The sequence below is a fragment of the Chinchilla lanigera genome, unplaced genomic scaffold (genome assembly GCF_000276665.1).
Source record: "Chinchilla lanigera isolate Chin_1 unplaced genomic scaffold, ChiLan1.0 scaffold00060, whole genome shotgun sequence".
Lineage (NCBI taxonomy): Eukaryota > Metazoa > Chordata > Mammalia > Rodentia > Chinchillidae > Chinchilla > Chinchilla lanigera.
Window position 1 is genome coordinate 1,657,767 of NW_004955461.1, and position 19,235 is coordinate 1,677,001.

The following is a 19,235-nucleotide window of genomic DNA, read 5'->3' on the forward strand; positions in this document are numbered from 1 at the left end:
AAATTCTTCTCAACTCTGTTTAGGGGTATTTTGATCATTTGGGAAGCATATATCTGGGAGCTGGCCTTACAAAGTTGATTAGCCCTGAATTTGTATGATCTCACGCCCCTTCAAGAATGAGGACACCAGGAGAAGAGGTAGACAGGGACGTCAACTATACACAGAAGCTTGGAGTCCTTGTCCCAAACTGATCATCTGGATTCCAGGAAAAGTGTCACCCCCATGTCTGAGACCCCTACCCCCCAGACAAGGACAATCCTTTCCTGGAACAAAACCATCCCTTAGCCACAAAGATTCTAGAACTGTGACCCCAGGTCTGTGCTAATGATAATCTGTACCCTAGCCTACCAGCTAATCCTAAAACACCAAGCTCTTGCCTTTCTAAACCTGTCTACACCCCTATGTCAGAGTGGGCTCACTCCAGCTGCTTAAACTGGAGTCCTTTTCTATCTTACAATTTTCCAATTAAAGCCTTTTTCCAAAATTTGTGCTTTAGTTTTAATTCCAATTTCTCCTAAAGCAAAAACCTGTGGTAGCTGGCAGTCACTGTACTCAGAATACTTTGACTTTCTGGACTGATCGTACATCTTTGTTTTAGGAAAATGGTGATGTGATGAATTTGATGAGGCAGAGGAGAAAGCTGGGTTTAACACTTTGAAGTCACTCTTCTGTTATGTGTAAGACCATGTATGTAGGATTTATGTAAGATCTTTGCTACTTGAGAAAACCCCTTAGCATGCTATAAACGCACCACACACACATACATGTGCATACACGCACACACACACACCACACATTTCACACTTGCTGTTTGTGTGCTTTGCTAGGTAGACATAAGCTGGGATGCTTGGGAGCAAGATTCTAAGACATCAATCCCTCTGTGCTGATGTAGGAAAATTCTAAAAACACCATTTAATATGCTGCCTGGGGTGAGAAGCAGCTATGCTGCAGGCTGCAGGGGAGAGTGACACAAAAGTGATCACCATTGGACTTGACTGCAGTTTAACCCCAGGGTCACTGGGAGGCCAGAGCAGAGGGCGGGGAGGAATGTAGGTCCCTTGAGCCAGCTAAGCTTCAGGCAAGCTCGCCTCTCCCTAGTGCCCCTGTCAGGAGCCGCAGCTGTGTCAGGCTGTACCAGGCCTTCCCACCCAGCTGTGTGCTGCCCCTAGGGAAGGGACTGGTTTTTCTGCTGGGCAGGAAAGCAGCTTCCTGTGTGACCCTCATTCCTCCCCTCTGCATGGCCTAGCTCCCCACTCACACAAAAAACTCTTTCAGAACCTGGTTACCTAGAGATGAACTTTTCAACAAGGCTTTTTGTTTGTTTCCCTTTAAGCTGCATAGCTAAAATCCGACTGTTGCTAAGATCAAGGATTTCCCCGCCCTTTTCCTTCCCTTAGCTCAGTTTCTGTCGACTAGGAAAGACCCAGAGATGAATTACTATTTCCCTGCCAAATGAATAGAGGGTGCTGAAGCCTCTGGAGCTTTCGGAGGGATTAGCCATGATTCAGGCTTGTGCTAATAGTCCTTAGCTACTCCTCACATGCTCACCGCCGTCGCCTGCGTTTGTGTCAGTAACTAAGGCCTACAGCCACCACTCAGCCCTAAGTGCACACAGGAGAACTGTGGAGTCGGAGGAAGAGGTAATTTGACATGAATATTTATGTACTGTACATACCGCATGCCATGATTCACTCAGCTTATTTCCATTTCATGCATTTTTTCCCCATTTGCAGTCTTTATTTATTGCAAAGTTAAGGCTGTTAGCAAAATAACACATCAGGGTGAATATTCTTTTCTTTTTATAAAATTTAATTTTCCTGACTTCTAATTTATTTCTGGGAAAGCGTGCCAATAGAGCAGCAAAACTGATTAACACTGCCGAACCCCAGGACCCTGGGCTGGGGGTGGGGAGCTGTGCAGACCTTGGTGTTCTCACCAGATCACTGCTACTGATCACAGTGGCTGTGAAAGTCCCACGCCACCAAGCTGTGGCAGCTCACTTCAGCCACCCTTTAGTGAGGGGAATCACTTACTCTCTGCTTTTCATATGCATGAAAGAAACATGAGTACTATGAGGAGCACCTCGCAAGTGCTTGGCCATGCCAAGCCCGTAAACCATGCTCTATTTCCCCTTTCATGCTGTCATTCTTTTTCTGAATCAAAGCCCCTCCAAAATTTGTACCAAGGTTACCTGATGAGTAGGAAATAACTAGTCAAACATGGATATAAGCACCAATATAATCACTAATTACTTCATTTGTGTTTTCTCATTTAAGTGTCGTTACCATAAGTTGGGGATTCACTAGTGCAACTTTGACAGAGACTTTCACCCCATTTTGGCCAGTTCTTACCATGTTTGTAGGTACCTCTTGTTTGCCACTAAAAGAAGACAAACCATCCAGTGGTTCTGCTTTTTTCTAATCTTGCTTTGTTCTTCTCTTTGTCCATGATCTCACTCCTTACCTTGCCTTTGACCAGACTTAAGAGTGTTTATTGAATTGCTCCTTTGGTTTTATATGTTTTCTAGCTGACTTTAATGCTGCTACCTTTTCTCCTGATCAACAGCCTCTCCAGCTGATCAACACCCAGTCATGGTTTCTGTAACCATATCCCCAGTGCCTGGTGCCCAGCCACAGGACCTACAGGGTAAATCCTGAGTTTGAATCCCACCTTGATTGTAAACTCAATCCATGACCACATGGAAAATTCTCCATAATTCCAGGTAGCAGATTTATCATCTGTACAAGTAGATACTGTACTTTATAAGAATTAAATAAGGTACTATCTATGAAGCTTGACGACCATAGGCTTAGTATTAGCTATGTGATGCTACCTGACTGACTGGTTTAGAGCAGCAGTAGGACTCTTTGGAGTACATAAAAATGAAGGGATTGGTGTGAAAAGGAATAATCATTTTCTATCTGCCACAATTTCTGTGGCCTAAGAATTCAAGACAACTCGTTTGGGCTGTTCTGGCTTGAAGTTTCTCATAGGGTTGCAGTAAGAAATTTGCACCTGATGACCTCACTGTGGCTAGAAATCTACTTTTAGGGAAGCTTTCTCAATTAGCCCATCCACCTTGGTGCTGGCTGTCAATGGGACACTGTGATCCTCTCCACAGGGCTGCTGGAGTGTCCTCATGGCATATTAGCTGTCTTTCTCCAGAGAGAATACTCAAAGAGAGAGAAAGAGAAGCTAATTCCTTGTTCTAACGAACCTGTGAAGTCATACCGACCACTATCCCCTGGTTTATTTATGAAGCTGGGGACAGAATCTTGTGCATGCTAAGCAAGTGGTCCACCATTGAGCTACACCCCAAGCCACAGCATATTCTTTTTGTTGAAAGTAAGTCAAGTGACTGAGACCAAGCCACACTCAAGAAAATGGAATTTTGGGCTCCATCATTTACATGGAAGAGAATTAAATAATGTATAGATATATTTTAAAATCACAGCAGGCTTTTAATAATCCAATTTTTATCATAACTAGTTGCCTTAATTATTTTCTGTTGTTGCTGAGACAAAATGCCCAACACGCCAAATTAAGGAAGGAAAGGTTTATTTAGCTTGCAGTTTGTGGAGGTTTCAGTCTCTAATCAGCTGGCTTCAAGGCAGGGTGGCATGGAACAGGGGAAACACTTCAAGGCGGCACAAGACAGCAAAAGCAGCAAGAGCAAAAAGGGTGTTGGGGGTGGGAAACAAACCTCTTTTCTCTCCTTTTATGTAGCCTACCCTACCTGAGGCGGGGAGTCCTTTACACCTACACCATCTCTTGCACAGGCTCAGGATGAATACAAAGTAAGGAGCCTGCCTTCCTACTGAGTCACATGGTTAACCTTCTAAACTTCTCAAGTAGACACAATGAACAACATCCTAGAGCAGGAAGAGCATGTCCTTTTCACCCCAGGATGTAGAACTGCTGAGTCACTTAGCCAAGCCTCTAGACTCCTCAAGTTGACACAATGTATCAGCCATAACACTAGTATATATTTGAGGATTGATCTATGTGTACATGTAAATCACCTACATATATCTTTATATACAATATATTTCTTTATTCATAAAAGCTACCTGTATATTTCTGTATCAGTGGTAACTGTTATTTCTAGAATGTGTCTCTTCTTGCTCTGGCATCCTCTTTATCACTGGTGCTGAGGTGCAGTTGGGGGGAAGAACTAAAATCTGGTGAACGGTGAGTTTCTTTTGGAATCAGTCTCAGTCTCTTGCAGGTGAAGAAACGCCTGATTTAAAGTTCAAATTCCTTTCAATCCTGATGTTCTCCCTTTCAGGGAGCCTCTCCCTTTCCTCCTGTGGAAGGAACCAGACCCACTTGCTTTGGCTGGACCCACGTCCACAGTGTTTGCTCACAGCTCTTGGAAACCCACCTCATGTTAGTCTTGGCTGCCATCTTGCTCCTTTGACTTCTCCACTGAAGTTGTCCTTCATTTTAAAAGTAATTGTGGGGGGGCTGGGGATTTAGCTCAGCGGCAAAAGCGCCTGCCTGGCAAGCGCAAGGTCCTGAGTTCGGTTCCCGGTACCGGAGAAAAACCAAAAAAAAAAAAAAAAATAAAAGTAATTGTGGGAACCCAAAGATGTTATTGTTCCTGACAAAAATACCTAGGAATTAAAATTTTGATAAACTTGCACTTTTGGCAAATGAATAACTTCATAAAACAGAAAAGTATATTTTTAATTTCTTAACTTCCTCTCTCATACTATTGTACAGGAAAATGTACTTTTTGGAATACAACTCTGTGAATTTTAACACCTCCACAATCAGTATACAGTATACTTATGTCACTCCTCATGGTATCCTTCTAGAGTCATTTGCACCCCAAACCCTTGGCTACTGCTGATCTGTTCTCCATCACTATATATAATTTTGTCACCTCAGGAGTGTTCCATAACGTTGAATCTTGTGAGATGATTGTCATGCATGTATATGTGTTTGTGTAGTACTGGGGATTGAACCCAGATCCTTGCATGTGATAGAACAGTGCTATACTACTGAGTTACAACTTTAGCCCACATTTTATTTCACTCAGTGCAGTTCCTCTGACCCTGATCCATGTTGTTTCATGTCTCAGTAGTTTATTCCTTTTAAATATTGTGCTGTATTCCATTGTATGGATGTACTATTTTGTTTATTCACTCACCCACTGGATTATTTGGATTATTTCCAGTTTGGGGCAATTGGGAATAGAGCTGCTATAAATATTCATGTACAGATTTTTGTATGAATACAAATTTTTATTTCTCAAGAGGAAATGGCCAGGAGTAGAATTGCTGAGTTATATGGTACATGTATATTTAACTTTATAAGAAAGTGTAAAACTGCTTTCCAGAGGGGCTTTATGAGTTTTCCATTCCCACCAGCAGTATGCATATTTTAGTCACTCCAGATCCTTACTAGCATTTAGTAATACCAGTATTTTTTATTTTAGTCATTCTAATATGTATGTGTGGCATTTTATGATTTTAATTTGCATTTCTCCAATGTCTAATTATGTTGAACTTTTTTACATATGCATATTTGCCATCTTTCTATCTGCTTTAAGGAAGCATCTGTTCTTTTCCCATTTTAAAACTGGGTTTTTACTTTTTTACCACTAAATTTAGGGAGCTCTTCCTATGTGTGCATACAAGTCTTTCCTGGCTAAGTACTTAGCAAATACTTTTTCCTAGTCTATACTTGTATCTTACTTTTTCAATCTTTTAATAATGTCTTTCATAAAGTAAAAGTTTTTCATTTTAATGAAGATCAGTTTATCATTTTTTCTTTCATGAATCATGTTCTTGCTGCAATTTTTAAGGACCTGAGTTTTATCTTCTATGGTTTCTAATGAGAAATCTGTCTTGTAAATTGATCCTGTATATGTAGTGCAACATGTTTCTCTGCCTACTTGCAAGACTTTTTTCATTGCTGTTAGTTTTCATTCTCTTGATTATAATGTAGGTAGATATGGAATTCTTTGGGTTTACCCTATTTATGTTTTGCTTGCTTCTTGAAGCTGTAAGCTTAATGTTTTGTTAAACTTGGAAAGTTTTCAGCAGTTATTTCTTTGAACATTTTTTTTCCTCAAGTTCCCATGATATGAATTTTAGGTGGGTTTTTTCTCAAAGAATGTCTTGCTATGTACCCAAGCTGGCCTCAAACTTTTGATCTTCCTGTCTTAGCTTCCCCACTACTAGGATTATAAATATGTGCTGTCACATCCAGTTAAATTAATTTTAAACTGTCCCATTGGTACTTGAGATTATTAAATTTTTTCTCAACTACTTTTTGTGTTTTTCAGAATGAATAATTTTCACTGGTCTAATTTTAGTTTCATAGACTATTTTCTGTTTTCTGTCATCCTAAAACTGCTATTGAGCTTAACCAGTAAGTTTATCTCTCCTTTATTTTTGTAATTCTAAAATTTCAATTATCAAATGGAAAGTATCAATACTTTATCTCCTATTTCTTTGCTGAGATTTTGTTTATTTCCCCAATTGTTCCAGGAATATTTGCTATTGTTTGTTGTAGCTTTTGTATAATATTTGCCTCAACATTATTGTCAGAAAATGATAATATCTATGTACCAATTTTCTAGAATTATTGCATTATCTTTTGGTGCCATGATAAAATACCTAAGAAAGCAACTTAAAGGAGAAAAAACAATTATTGTGACTTACAGTTTCAGAGGTTTCAGTCCATGGTCAACTGGGCTCCATGCCAGTTAGGCCTTGGCAAGGCAGAATCATCATGGCAGAAGAGCATCATTGAGGAAAGCTGCTCACCACACTGTACCAGGAGACAAGAAAACAGAGAGCTTGAGAGGAAAAGACCAGATATGATCCCCAAGGTCAGTTCCTCACAGCCCATTTCCTTCAGTTAAGCCCCACCTCCTTCATTTCTCTCAATATGTCATCAAAGTTTTAATCCATCAATAGGTGAATCCATTGATGAAATTAGAGCCCTCCTCATCTAATCTCCTCCAAAATCCTTACCTGTGAAGATATCAGCCTTTAGGTCCAAACCCTTAACAACTGTCATAATGAAGTACTGTACCATAGACTTGGTGGCTTAAGCAGCAAACATTTATTTCTCACTATCCTGGAGTCTAAACATCCAAGACAAAGTTATAGTCCATGCATTACTTCTTCTGAGCCCCCCACTTGCTTTTAGATGACTGTCTTCTCTCTGTATTGTCACATGTTCTTATCTCTGTGTTTTCCTAGTGTCACTGTCTGTGGGTTCCAATCTCCTGTTTTCATAAGGACACCAGCCCATATTGGATTAAGGTCAACTCTACTGGAGTCAGTTTAACTCAGTGGCTTTGTCGAAGGCCTTGTCTACAACTCTATGTCCTATCTTCAAAAACAGCCACATTTTGAGCTACATGGGGTCAGTGCTTCAGCCTATGAATTTGGAGGGACAAAATTCAGCCCACAGTACTCATCCTTTTGATGTTCTTCTGTGTTGATTACCTTTTTTTCATGTAGATTGGGGTTCTCCTGAGTAATTTTGGATTTTACCCTGCATATTTTGAATGTTTTAAGAATCTTGGTTTTGTTCAAATCCTATTAAAAACATGTACATTTGTTTTAGCCAGCAGTTGATTTGCTTGGGTTCAGGCTTCAAGTCCTGCCTACTTTCTGTGGGCTTTAGTGCTGATGTCAGACCTGCTCTTAAAGCCTTTACAGTTCTAGTCAGATCCATGCCACGTGTGACTCATTCAGCAGTCAGCCTGTACAACCCTTGTAGCAGTCAGTTTCTATGACCAGTTCTCAGATTCTGTGACATGCTTATAGAATTGGATCTGTACGTAAACAGATTCACAGTGAGATTAGGAGTTCTTAAACAAATTTGTGGTTAATTTTTTACCTCTCTCCTCTCTGTAACTTTTGGTATTGTACTTTGGGAGTTCCTCTTTTGTTTCTTCAAAAGAAGCAAAGCAAGAAGGTTGGGGCTTTTGTTATCTTGTTCTGCTACACGTTTTTGCGATTATGCCCACGTCCAGGGCAAATTACTGCTAGAATAGAGAGAAAGAATGAGCATCAAGGGGGTGTCCCTCCATTATCTTTGACTTACAACTCAACTGGTCAAAGAGGTATGGCTTTGACACCCTCCCACTTCAGAGGACCTCTGTGGAGCCTCTGTCACTATGGCACCATGGGGCCTCTGTCACTATTCCTTGGGTTCTGGAGCATGAGAAAACAGAAAGAAGAAAAAACTATGGAGGATTGCTCATTTATTGATACATCAAGAGTTCTCTTTTCACTCTTTAAAACAGAACTAAGGGCTTCTTCCGAAACTCTGGTTTTCTTTCCCAATCTTTCTAGTACATTTTACTGTCCAGAATCCCCCAAAGTTCATTCTGTTCAGGCTTCTCAGCTGCAGTGGAAGCTCTTGGCGGAGAGCACTCACACCATCCTACAGGGAGCTGGAGCCCCTGAAATAACAAAGTGTGAAAAGTGAGTAACAGAAAGTTTGCAATATGTCTTTAGAATGCTAATGTTTAAGGCAAACAGATACAACTGGGAGAAGGAAGCTATGGGTAGAAGAAATTCATGTGAGAATGCTAATCCTGAAAGAAACCTCTAAACAGTTATAGAAACTCTAGAGATATCAGTGCTCACATTTAATTTTAGATCAAAATGAGTAATTTCTATCTTCTTTAATGTGGACAAATGACTAGTACTTTCCTTATGGTTTTAACCAATGATTAGACTAATTTTTCACCTGATGGAGACAATAAGGTGTGAGGAAAAGCCAGGAAATTTAAGAGTAAAAAAATTGGAGTTTTAAGGACATGTGTGTGTGTATGTATGTGTGTGTATATGTTTCTGTGCACACACATGTGGGTGTGTATGTGCATGTGACTTAGTATGTTTTTGGCTGCAGTAAACTAAACTCAGTGATGAACAGAAGAAAAGTAAAGCTGTCAAAACTGAGACCCTCTGAATAGGAGGAGTGGAGGTATCACAGAAACACACATCATGCTATTTCTTGTTGCTCTGTGGGGCACTGCTGACATTAAGCAGCTTCCTGCTATTGGTTCCAAAATAGAAAATGTGCATTTTAACCTACTGAGAGGTGTGAAGAAGTCACTTAAACCTTAGTTTTTTAAAATTTATTTATTTATTATTTATTTATTTATACCTTGAATCAAACTCATGACCTCAGGCTTGCCAGGCAAGTGCTTATGCCACTGAGCCACCTCCCCAGCCCAACCTAAGTTTTTATTTAAATTGTATTTTTTAAAAATAGAAAAGTTTCAAGGTTTCCTAGTATTTAGTACATGGACTCATACTGGCTTCATCAATGAATCGTCAAGTTATATGACTACGTATGTGCTTATGTAGCTCTGCTAAAACCTGCAAGAACAGCAGCCCTGTAGCCCAGAACCGGTTAGAGGCTGACTCATTCATATATTTGCTCTGAATATCTTCTGACATATTGTAGCTTTTATATTGGTAAAATACATTTTCATATTTTATTATTGATTTTAATTAGCACTTTTAAAATACAAGTGACAACTTTTTTGTAAAGAAATTACAGGTTAAATAATATTATGAATTTAAGGCTGAAATAGTAAGAAAATGAAAGATTAGGGCTGTTATTCCTTCCTAATTTAAACTTTTTTAACCTCGTTTTGCTAAAGACCAGTTGCTCTTAGTGATTCTTTGCACAAAATATACCCATTTTATTACCCCCTGTGAGGTGCAAGTAATACTTTTGCTATTAATGAAAAAATAGCTTTTTGAAGAAAACTCATGTTTAGAGAAAAAATCTGAAACTTCATATCTAAAATATTTTCATCACTATGTGATCTGTATCAAACTGATACCTATTACATATAAATTTTTTTTATTTCAATGCTAAAGCTTTGAAATTCAACTTTTAAATCCATGTAAGAAATTTCAGCATCATGACTATAAGTAGGTCTTGAGATAAATTATTAAAAATGTATAAATATTAATTACTTTTCATTCATTTACAATAAGAAGCTTGACATTATGGAAGATGGAGATTTATTAGTCAAATATCAACATAAAACCTGGAATTAATGGTAGGTTGGGATAAAAAGTAGGGCCCATGATTTAATAATTAAAGTTAACAGCATAATTGATATATGGACATTTCCCCCTTACACACCATAGGAATCTATGCTTTTTTGTGTGAAGTATATTTTCAACCATGGTAGTCAATCAAATTAAAAAATCAAAAAACCACAAAATATTGTTTCCAGACTTTCAAAAGCCATAAACCATGTTGAATCATGTCACTTGTTAAAATTAACTAGTATATTAAAATAGAAAACTTTTCTATCTTTACTAAGTAAACTAATAAAAATTAAACTCATTTTCTTTAAATATTATTTTGTACATATTTTAAAATAGATATAGTTATACGTGACACTTTATATATTTTACTGTGTAGCCACCATTGTTTTAAATGCTTCACATGTGTTATTTTAACTCCCATGACATCTACTGATGTATGTACTAGTATCCTTATTTAACTTTTAAATCAGGAAACTAAAGCCTAGGTAGATTAAGATACAAATATAAGACCAATTAGGTAGCAAGTGACAAAATCAAGGTTAACTAATGCAATAATGCATGTATTTTATCATATTTAAATTATTACATTTTTAAACCCTAGAAGATCAGTAGAAGTATGGATTTGAAGACCATTTGTCCAAAACAAATAGGCTTGTTAAGTCTTACATTGGTGATAACATAGAAATGTGTTCATGGATTTTCAAATCCAGCATTCAGTATGGGACTTTAGCATTTATGAAGCATGTACATGACTTTATTTAATTCCTACTGTCATCTTTGGAATAGGCATGTTAATCTCAAGAACACAAACCTAATAAAACCAGTCTAATGAACTATGACAGACCTGAATGTAAAGCTTATTACTGCTCATCACATCTGTGACTTAGGGTATTTCTTAACTTCTTTGAGTTTCTGGGTGTGAATCTCTGGGTGTGAATTCTAGTTCTGCTACTAATTACTTGTATCTTTTTTATTTTAAAGAGAAAAAAATCAGTAACAAAATAACAACAATGAAGAACAAAAACAAAACAACAAAATCAATACAGGACCTCAAAACAAGATGATAGGAATTAACAATAGTTGTTATATTACATAGTGTTATCTTCAATGAAGTTCCTTAGATTAATAGATGTGAGAATGCAAGATTGATCAAACAACTAAAGACAATAACAAGTGATAAAAAATTAGAAATAATACAGAGCTTCATTAAACAAGATGGTAAGAATTCAGCAAGTGTTTTTAAATTGCATATTTTTGTCTTCCATTTAATTGTTCTGATTATCAGACACAAGCATGCAAAACTGGTCAAGAGAAAAAAAATTTAAGCATTAACTGTTCCTTTCAATAAACCAACAGATGAATCTCACTTTGTCATGTTGTCTAATCTTGATGATTTGCTGAATTCTGTTTGCCAGTATTTTATTGAATATCTTTGTATCTATGTACATTAGGGAGATTGGCTTTTAGTTCTCTTTTTTCATTAGATCTTTCTCTGGTTTTGGTATCAGTATATTACTTGCCTCCAGAAATGAGTTAGGGAGAATTGCTTCCTTTTTAATATCATTGGAGAGTTTCAAGATTGTTGGCATTAAATCTTTGAATTTCTTGTAGAGTTCATCTGTGAATCTATCAGAATCTGGGCTTTTCTTTATTGGTAATTTTTTTTATTATATTTTCAATTTCATTGTGTGGTATTGTGCTATTCAGGAATTTTATATCCTCTTGGTTCAGTTTCGGCAATTCATATGTATCTAGAAATCAGTCCATTTCTTCTGTGTTTTCCATCCTATGAGAGTAAAGGGTTACATAGGTATTGATGATCTTCTCATTTTCTGCTGGATCTGTAGTGATTTCACCCTTTCCATTACTTGTTGCATGGATTTGAGTTTTTTCTTTCCTTTTTTGATAAGTTTGGCTAGGGGTTTATCAATTTTATTTATTTTTTCAAAGAACCAACTCTTTGAGTCATTTATTCTTTGTATTATTATCTTAGTCTCAATTGCATTTATTTCTCCTCTGATCATTATAATTTCCTCCCTTCTTTGGGCTTTGGGCTGGATGCTGTTCTTTTTCTAGAAGTTTGATTAGTTGCATAGCTGTTTATTTGTGTTTGTTCTGTTTTCCTGATGTGGGATTCCACTGTTATAAATTTCTCTTTGAATACTGCTTTCATTGCATCCTACATGTTGTGGTAGTTTGTATCTGTATTTTGTTTGTTTTTAATATTGTTTACTTTCTTCCTTAATTTTTTCTGTGACCCGTTGGTTGTTCAGGAGGGTGTTATTTAATTTCCTTGTGTTTATGGGGTTTTTGTGATTTTTTTTGTCATTAATTTCCAATTTCATTGCACTATTGTTTGATAATATGCATGGGATAGTTTCAGTTCTTTTACATTTACTTAAGCATGTTGTTTGTGCTAGTATATGGTCTATTTTAGAGAATGTCCTGTGTGCTGAGAAGAATGTGTAGTCTAATTTTGTTGGGTGGAATACTCTGTAAAGGTCTACTAAGTCCTTTCGTTCACACGGTTGGTTTAGTTCTATTATTTCTTTGCTGACTTTTGTGTCTAGTTGATCTATCTCATTGTGACACTGGGGTGTTAAAATCCCATGTTACAATTGTGTTATTACTTATTTGATTTTTCATATCTGTTACAATTTGCCTTATATAGTTGGGTGCTCCTATATTTGGTGCATATATATTTATGATTATTATGTCTTCCCCTTGCAGTTTTCCCCCAACAAGAATGTAGTGACCTTTATCTTTTGATCATTATTAGTTTGAAGTTCACATCATCTGCAAATAGAATAGCTATTCTTGCTTTTTTCTGGGTTTCTGACACATGGAGTATTGTTTTCCATCCTTTGACTTTTGGTCTATGAATTTCCTTTTCATTTAAATGCATTTCTTGTATACACCATATTGCTGGATTTTGTTTCTTGATCCACGCTGCCAGTCTATTTCTTTTGACTGGTAAATTAAGAACATTTATGTTAATGGTTATTACTGATATGTATTGACTTATCTTTGTGATGTTATTTTCCCACTGTTAGTTTTATACTTTCTCCCTCTATTTAATTGCTTACTTTGCTTGACAGTTTTTTCTCTATTGTTGGTCTTGCAGTTGTGGTCATTTTTGTCTCTTTGTAGAATATCTTTCAGTACTCTTTTTAGGGTTAGTTTGGTGGTCATGAATTTCTTCACTTGATCTTTGTCATGGAAGTATCTTATTTCTCCATCAATTTTGAGAGATAGCTTTGCAGGGTACAGCAATCTGGGTTCAAAGTTGTTTTCTTCCAGGACCTGAAATACTTCACTCCAAGCTCTTCTTGACTTGATGGTTTGTGTGAAGAAGTTTGCCATGATTCTGAAGGGTTTTCTTTCATAGGAGGTCTGTTTTCTTTTTTTCCTAAGAGCTTATAATATTCTGTCCTTTTGTTGGATTTCTGTATCTTGATTATTATGTGTCTCGGTGTAGATTTATTGTGGTTATGGCTAATTGGAGTTCTATATGTCCCACTTAACTGTATGTCAGGTTCTTCTCCCATGCTTGGGAAATTTTCTGCTATTACTTCTGCAAATAATCTTTTTATGTCATTCTTGTTGCCTCCTACTCTTTTGTTGACACCTATCAGTCTTAAGTTGTTTTTGTTTGCCTCATCTTGCAGCTGTTGGATTGTTATTTGCTGGTTCCTTGTTATTTTTAAGAGAGCTTTCCTTTCATGATTACTAGCTGCATTGTTTTCTTCAAGGTCTGAAAGTCTATCTTCCATTTCATTCAAGCAGTTTTGCCAGCTTTCAATGGAATTAATTTCCTGGATATCTCTTTGAATCTGTTTCATGCATTCTACTTCTTTCCTATGCTGTTCATTCAGGATTACCATCATTTTTCTGTGTTCTTCTATTTTTTTATATATGTCTTCTTTTCATATATTGAGCAATTCTTTCATTGTGGTTGTCATTTCTTTTCTTTTTGCCTGAGTGATTATTTCTGATCTGATTTCCTCTATAACCTGATATAGTTGGTTCTTTACTTTCTGCTATCATTTCATAAATTTCAGGTGTGTGACTTCCATGTTCTTCCATGTTGATGTTTCCAGGGTCTGTTCTGGGTTGGGTGGAGGGCTGAGATTGCATTTTGCTCTTTCTTTTTGTCATTTTCAAATCTCCCTTGCTTTCCTAGCATTCAGGGTAGTTTCTGAGCATTCCCAGGTTGGAGCAACCTTCCTGTGATGGCAGTAGGTCATGGATCCTGAGGTCCTGAGATCGTGGACAGCTCAGTAAGGCTTCCTGGGTCTGAGTGACCATCCCACAGTGGCAGCAGTGGTGCGGAGGCAGAGGTCCCAGGATCCCAGTCATCTAGGCTTCCTGGGTCCAAGGGACCTTCCTGCAATGGCAGTAGGGGAGAAGAGCCAGAAGTCCTGGGGTCCCAGTCAGCTCATGAGGCTTCCTGGGTGTGAGGAACCTTCTCACAGTTGTGGTTGGGGGCAGAGTCAAAGATCTCTGGGTCCCAGGCAGCTCACTGAGGCTTCCTGGGGCCAAATGACCTTCCCGCGGTCTCCAAGACACCTTCCTGTGGTTAGTTGTATCTTTCTTAGGAAATTACAGAGAAATTTCTCTTTACCTTAGTTTCCTCATCTGAAAATTGAGTCTCATAATATTACCTTCCTTACAAGGGTTTTTTCCCATGGATTAATTCATGTAATACATTTGGGATAAAGTAGCTAAAAATATTCAATAAATAAAACCCAGATTCTTACTTTAGGTTAGGTACTCAGTCAACACAAGCATGTGAGCATGAGATCACTATGCTCATGAGATCTTTACTCATGCTTATGCAATTAAGAAGCAGACGGATCTCCTACTTTTGGATTCTATGCTGTAAGCAGCTAGCATTTGCATGCATTGATAATTTTCTAAAGAATATGGACAAAGTGTGTTCCTAGGGAAAGAGCAATGGTTTTGTGCTAGTTGAGTAAGGAAGGCTCCAGATCAGTTCTGTTGGGAGCTCTGGGGAATATTTGGAAAAGGTGGAAGCACAAAGGAAAGAATCCCCAGGAGAAGGCAGAAGGCAAGGCCGTGGTTCGGGAAAGGACCTCATGCTTATGAAAGAGTGAATGAAATGTTTGAATGAGTGGAGCTTTCAGAAAGATTAATCTGGGGATTCCATTCAGGGAGACTTAGAAAAGAAAAAAATACAAGATGTGAGGAGACCAGGGAAAGGTCTTGTGTTCATCCAGACATGAGGGGTAAGGAACAGTATTAAGGGAACTTAATGGAAGTTGATGGAAGAAAAAAGAGGGGAGTGATCAGGAGACTTTGAAAATTGATTTAACGAATGGTGGGTGAATGGAAGGAAGTGGAAAGACACCATACACTAGCTTCATCTTAGTTGCTATGGCATGTATGATGGCATAGAGAAGTGGGAAAGTGGTTTTAGACAGGGGATAATTAATGACAGAATTGACTTTTATGTTGAATTTGAATTAGTAGAAAAATGTTTTCACTGAAAATGTCTTGGGATATTTGGAAAATTTAAGATTGCTCAAGTCCAAGGATCAGAAGCTTGAAGTTATCTGGATAGAGAAAACTTCTCTATCATCCAAAAAGGATTTAGAGTGGAAAAAAGCATCATTTAGATAAATCAACACAATACAATGATAAACATTTAACAAGGAATAGTAAAAAATGGTAAAATTAGCCAGCTATGGCAGCCCACATTTGTAATCCCAGCTATTCAGGAAGCTGAAGAGGGAAGATCACTGCTTGAGTTCTGCTTTGGCAACGTGGTGAAATTCTGTCTAAAAGAAAAACAAATAAAGTTAAACTGGAACTTAAAAGGAAACTGATAGTTATAAGCAATTTTGTTTGTTTTTAAAATAATTTCTATTATGATTTTAAGTGCTTAGAACAAAGAATTGGTTGACTTTTCTAGTTGTTGAAATGTACCAAACAAACTTGTACACTACTAAGAAAATCTTTATTCTGTTTTACTTAAAAATATATAGATGCATATTTATTTCCTATTTTTGTCATTCCAAAATATTGTTTAAAAATATATAATTGCTATATTGTTTAGAGCTTTATTTGGTCTTTCATATACAAATTGCATAGTGAAAAAGCCAGTCTTAGCCTCTTGGAAGTGGAGTGTAGCAAGCAGTCTGAACATGTCATTTAAAATTTTTCTGATGACCTCCCATGAGTTTTTTAAAAACTACCCTTTTAAAGTAATAAAGTAAACTTTACACAACATTTACCAGCTTATTTTTAAATGTTCAGTTCAACAGCATTATGTACATTTACATTGTTGTGCAAACAATCTCTAGAAGTCTTTATAAAACTGCAACTCTGTACTCAATTAGCAATAATACACATGTCTCCTCTCACCTAATCCCTGACCACCATTAGACTTTTTTACTATGAGTTCAACTAGTCTTAGTAATTCTGCTAAGTGGATCAATTATACAGTACTTGGGTTTCTTTTTTGTGTGACTGTCTTAATTAACTTAGCATCTTGTGTTCCAGATGCATGTATTTTGTAGCATGTGTTAGAATTTTCTTCCTTTTTAGGGCTGAATAATATTCCATTGTATATACCACATTTTGCTAATCCATTCATAAGTCCATACACATTTAAGTTGCTTTCACATTTTGATTATTATGAAGAATGCTGCTATGAATGTAGACCCTACTTTCAACACTTTAGGCTAACTACTCAGAAGTGGAATCACTGATACATGGTAATTCTGTTTTTTAAAACCCTCTATACTGTTTTCTATAGTACATGTAACATTCTACATTTCCAGCAACAGTGCATGATATTTGTTTCTCCACATCCTTCCCAACACCTGCCTTTTCTTAGTTTATGTTTTTTAAAAGCACTTTTGATAATAGTCACTATAATGGATATGAACTATATGGCATGGTTTTGTTTATATTTCCCTAGGTGTAAGTGATGTGGAGCATCTTTCTTGTGCTTATTGATAATTCCTATATCTTTTTTTGAGAGATATCTTTTCCTAGGTCCATTTTTGAATTGGGTTTTGTTTTTGAGTGTTCTCTCTCATATATATACCCTAGGCATTGATGCTTTACTGGAGAAACTATACAAATATTTTCACTCATTCTATAGGTTTACTTTTCACTGTTGATTTTATCTTTGAAGAATGGAAAATTTTGTTTTCTTTAAGGAATTTTATAGTTTGAGGTCTTACGTTTAGAACTGTAATCTATGTGGGTTTTTTTTAAGTGTTCTATTAATAAGTGTACAACTTTATTGTTCTGTATGTGGATATCCAGCTTTCCCAACACCATTCTTTGGAAAAATCCACCCTTTCTTCTTTTAGTGGTCTTGATGCCCTTGTCAAAAATCACTTCATTATATAAGCAAGGTTTTATTTCTGGATTTTCCATTCTATACCACTGGTTCTTTTCCTGTCTTTCTGTTAGAACCACTTTGATATTAGCTATGCTGTAAGCTTGAAATCAGGAAATGAGGGATCCTTAACTTTTTTCCTCTTTCAAGATTGCCTTGACTTTTCAGGTACAGTGATTCACAGGAGGCTCATAAATACAGCAAGTGTTGCATAAACATGTGAAGGTTCATCATTTTTTGTCCAAAGTCTCTCTTAATTCTTTGGCATTTTATTTAGTTCTGTTGAAGTCTTTGAAGTCACTATTTTGTTATCATCCTTTATAAGTTTATCTTCTTTCAAAACAAACTGGAATAGCTCTTCCAGGTTTTCCTATGTGAACCATTCTGACAATATTTTAGGTATGCTCTGATGTCTTAGGATCCTACATTTGCTATGTGATGTGCAATTTTAGTTTGTAGTTGATTTTCTCTTGTATTTTGTGATTCTGACAGATGACCGTATGTGACAGCTATTGAATGACAGACTTGCTTGTCTCCATAGGCTAGGAGATGGAGAATGATTGAGTAGAGACTAGTTCTTATAAATTGGTACTATTTTAGTGAGTATTTTTTGTAGAATAAAACTTGGTAGGTTTGATAAGTACTCTACTGATAAATACTCAGATCAAAATTCTTCTTCATTGTTGAAATCATTAGGATTAATGTATTCAAAGCAAAGCCTTTGAGATAGTTGGAAAGAAAACTAAAGTGGCTGTGGGGCCATTAACTTTTAAAAGGTTGAGTAGGGAAAAAAAGTGTTTAATGTGATGACACCATAGGGAACTAAAAGGAAAAAAGGAAAATTTTAGTTATCTCAGGAAGACTGGTTATTGAGGAGAGGGAACTATGCAATGTGGGTCACAGTGGTGAGAGAGGGAGAAGAGAAAAAGATGGTAAATGCAAAAGGACTTTGGGTTTCAATTTTTTTTGGAGCTAAAGTGCAAGGGGTAGCAAGGGATGTCTTTCTCACTGAGTCATCACCTTCTTACATTTGTCCAACATGAACAAAGAAGCAATTAGAGATCATATGAAGCTCCGCAGCCTGGACTTTATACTTGAACTCAACTCTGTTGTCTCTGGCTGGTGAACACTCCTTGGGGGAGGGGGGGCTTGGTCATGGATGGTGTTTATCCATCTTGATATTAGGTAATAACAGTTAATGTAGGGGCTGGGGATTTAGCTCAGTGGCACAGCGCCTGCCTGGCAAGTGCAAGGTTGTGAGTTCGATTCCCGGTACCAGAAAAAAAAAAATAACAGTTAATGTATTCCACTTAAGAACTGTTTACAACTTATTGAAAGTTTCTAGAAACCCAATAGTGCCATGTACAACAAAAGGTCTGACTATATAATGGTGACATTACAAACATGTTCATCAAGTCATATGATTCATTCTTTTAAGAGTACTTATTCAATAATAGGAGTTAGGAGGATAGATCTTTTTTCAAGTGGCAAAGGGATCAAGAGATGAAGAGGGGAAGAGGAGAGAAAGGGGATAAAAAATAATTAAGATGTGTTATGTACATGTACAAATTTTACACAAGAAATGCAAATGTTATATACTGCAAATATATACTAATAAAAATGAAAATAAATACTTATTGAATTATCTATATGCTTGGTACAATGTTGGGTTGTGAATCAAAACCTAACAAGTTCTTAATGACTTTCCTTTTATCTAGCACCAAATAATTCCTTAACTAGTAGGCAACAGCACTTCTTTACTGCATAATGGAAAATATGTGTGGGCAGTTTGGGTTGTTACACTGACTTGG

General features: G+C 36.9%; 1 long non-coding RNA gene across 1 annotated transcript in view; it reads left to right on the forward strand.

Annotated features, from left to right (window-relative positions):
* Positions 1–1,446: 1,446 nt before the first annotated feature.
* LOC106150034 overlaps positions 1,447–19,235 on the forward strand; it is a 47,009-nt gene continuing 29,220 nt past the window's right edge. Inside the window, exon 1 of the long non-coding RNA XR_001236573.1 lies at positions 1,447–1,640. This is a non-coding gene — a long non-coding RNA (uncharacterized LOC106150034). The remainder of the gene's footprint in view (positions 1,641–19,235) is intronic.